This window comes from Haliotis asinina, chromosome 11 (genome assembly GCF_037392515.1).
Source record: "Haliotis asinina isolate JCU_RB_2024 chromosome 11, JCU_Hal_asi_v2, whole genome shotgun sequence".
Classification (NCBI taxonomy): Eukaryota; Metazoa; Mollusca; class Gastropoda; order Lepetellida; family Haliotidae; genus Haliotis; species Haliotis asinina.
In genome coordinates this window covers 22,186,755-22,190,449 of record NC_090290.1, presented here as the reverse complement: position 1 = coordinate 22,190,449, position 3,695 = coordinate 22,186,755, and the positions used below count along the sequence as shown (strand labels likewise).

Below are 3,695 nucleotides of genomic sequence, written 5' to 3'. Positions count from 1 at the left end.
AAGTGTCATAGAACTATGTTTCGTTTGTTTACATCTATCTGGGTCAGTTTCAAGGCCATATCATTTGGGTATGTTTTTTGCTTGGAGAGGCTATCTGAATTCCCATTGCTTGCAGTAGTTCAGCTTTACTTGAGTTTCTGATTTGAGGATTGTCTTGATATGGAGATATTGGTTCATGGCATATGTTACAGGGCTCACACCACTCATAAACAAGCTTCGAGGATTTGCAGAAGTAATATGATTAATTGGACCGACATATTTTATTTGGCAAAATAGTGCAGCAAGTTTCTCCTTACTGTGCTTTTTTGCCAGAGAAATTACAAGGGTTGATTCGTATTGACAAGAGTTGTAATCATTGATTTAATTGATCATTAGTTATTCTCAGTTTTCGACAAGGTATTGATCAGAAACTTGCTGCTTGATTGTTTTCTCGGCTAAGCAGTGTTTTTATGAATTTTGAGGGAAATAAATGGGGAATATCATGTGCAAAGCTTCTGAAGTCTGATAACAAAATTATTGTTGTCGCTCTGGTGTTGTCAAGTAGTTAGGTTTCTGCTGCTTATGCAAAAACTGTTTGAGAATCAGGCAAATCCTATTTTCTGAAATGTAAAAATAGTAACAATTAAATAACTTGGGTTTGAGGGATAGAGGGGTTTGATCAGCAAAAGTAAGTACAGTGAAAAAGAAGTCTGGAGATCTCAGTGTTTTCCTAACTAATATTTTTCAAAAGTGTCAAGATTTATGATTATGAATTTAAATGTATATTTTTTCTTATCTACTGCCCACTACTGAAGTTTTGGCCTTACTGTCGCAGTAAAACCCCAAATTCACAGGGTTGTTATTAATTACATGTTATGTGAAATATCTATTTTTCATTGTAATATTTGTGTTTCAGTAGGTAGATATCAGCAGTCATTACAGCACAACAGCTAGTACAGTGGTTGATGAGATGTATTACCATACAGAATCAATCCACCAAGGGTTACCGTGCCAAACAAAACAAAATGGTTCTCTGTATCAGTGATTTGTCAAATTGACCACTCTTCATGGACATAGTTGTTCATAAAGACAGGAACAGGAATTTAGTAATGCAATATTCATAGGTCTGTGGGCTTCGAACTGGCCAGGATTGATTAAGGCATTTTAAGCTGGTAGGTTTTAATTATGCATAGTGCTGTGAAGTTCTCTGTAAGGCTTTTGTAAATATTGGCACATTAATGTGTAATTTGTATAAATATGGGTGTTAGTTCCCATGTATGATTTTATGTATTCACCAAGAAACAAGTTAAGCAACCCTCTTGTATTTCAGTGCATTCTGAACTTAATGCATCTTTTTGGGTACACCAGTTGTGCAATTGAGCTTATTTTACAACCCGCCCACACCTCCTAGTTGGTCCTTAGCTACCCATGATTGTTGTATGGTGACAATCACTGGATCACCTTGTCCAGACTTGATTATTTACAGACCACTGTCATAATGGTGGAATTCTGCAGAGAGATGTCAACAACAAATAATGCGGAGCACCACTCAAGTGCCATAAATACCCACAGAGAGGTTGTACAAGAACACACTGTGTTCATGTGTGCATCCACAAGGACTGGGCCTTGTCAGATAGAAGCCAAGGACAGCCTTATAACTGACAGTGACTTATGTATTCATGTACTTCAATATGAGCAGGCCACTTCTATAATGTACATAAGTATATCATGCTGCAAATCTTTGGCAAGACATTTGTAAATATATTGGAGCAAATGTAAATAAACGTATTTGATAATACTGATGTGACCTGGTTAATGAGTGAGTGAGTGAGTTCAGTTTTATGCCTGTTAGCAATATTCCCACAATATCATATAGGGAACACCAGAAATGGGTTTAGTAAATTGTAACCATGTGGGGAATTGAACCTGGGCCTTCAGCATGATGAACTAACACTGTTACCACCATGCCACCCTACTGCCCCCTGATCTGGTTGATATGACACTCGTTTCCTGTTTGGCGTGTATTCTTTGTTTTTGTTATCCTTCATGTTTTGACTGTAAAGGAACACTGATGGTATCTGACATTAACACTGGGTATAACTCTGTTTATCTCATAAATATGTAAATTGGTAATCTGTTGTAATACATATGGCAACACGAGTTGAAGTATGGCAGTACAATGCAGCTGAATGCATTGTTTGTCTTCTTTGTTAAGTTGTAATACATACAGGATACCATAGAGGCTATAAGTGTATGGTAAGCAGTTTTTAGGTTTATTATGTGTATGCATGTTAGTTGTGTCATGTGTCTGTTGACTTGACATGGAATCAATTGCCAGCAGCTGAAGGGATGGTGTAAATCAAGCTATATCACACTTCTAGCTATACTGTAAATCCCCATTGTATTATTGCAGTAGCTTAACTTAGCTTTCATAATGTCTTGTTATGAATAGCAGTATCTTTTTATCCTAACGTACTAGTGTTTTTATGATGTGTTGTTGATGGCTTTGTGTTATAAGATACGAATGACATAAATCTGTGGTAAGTCAAGTTTGATTTGAAAGTAATCCGCTGAAGAGTTTTTACGTTGTATAGATGATTATTTTGAATAACCTTCTTGTCTTCAATGTGACTTGAAATCCTGAAAGGGCATGGAGTCAGTATCACACGTAATATCATTATCGTGTCCTCTTTCCCATGTGGGAGTATTATATCTGATTGGTCAAGAGAAAAAGGCTTCTGACATCACAAAGTCTAGTGTTGTCTTGGTAATCAGACATTTTGTGGCTGCCACATTGCGCCCTATGTTTGGCTTAAAATATCCATTTTAGACTTGGAACGGTAGGGTAGCCTAGTGGTTAATGAGTTCCCTCATCATGTTGAAATTCCAGGTTCAATTTCCCACATTGATACAATGTGTGAAGCCCTTTTTTTGTGTGTGTCCCCTACTGTGATGTTGTTGGAATATTGCTAAAAGCAGCATAAAAATGAAACTTGCTCACTCACCATGTCAAATTTGAGAAAAATGACAAAATGAGCTTTGGTTTCCAACAATGCAGCTATGGTTGAGCCATCAGACAAGTGTTTCTGTTACCTTATTAGCTTGGTGATGGCATTTACTTCTTTTGTCATGTGGATGTTGGATGGTGGGGTAGCCTAATGGTTAAGCACTCTCTAGTCACACTGGAGACCTTTGTTCGATTCCCTACATGAGTACAATGCGTGAATCCCATTACTGGTGTCCCCTGCCATGGTGTTGGTGGAATATTTCTGAAAGTGGCGTAAAACCATACTCTCTCACGTGGACGTGTCATCTGACCAAGTCTGAAGTTACAGGAATGTGAAAACGTTTTTGGTTGCATCCATGTGACGTATATTATACATAATCAAGAATCATTTTCCATGAATGTATCCAATTTTATATGTCATAATGGGAGATTTTGAAGGTTTTCTGTTATTTATGGCAATAATTAAAGGAATCAATCATCCTACCATAAGAATATGTTGCAAGAGATTTTATTTTTTTAAAAAGTGATCAAGTATATTTGAAAGCTAACACGCCAATTTTCTCTCACTCTGGTACTGGACAGTGTCAAATGATTAAAAAGATCTTCAGCGGAATCAATTATGCCACAAATGGTAAGTCAATATGAAGGCACTGAAAATCTGTGTGGTCAGCTTGTCATTTTACCATTAGGATGTGTTGATGAAATTTTC

General features: G+C 36.9%; 1 protein-coding gene across 13 annotated transcripts in view; it reads left to right on the top strand.

The window, feature by feature from the left end:
• The window catches only part of LOC137256365 (5'-AMP-activated protein kinase subunit gamma-1-like), a 372,719-nt gene that overhangs the window by 316,806 nt on the left and 52,218 nt on the right, over positions 1 to 3,695 (top strand). The window lies entirely within an intron of this gene.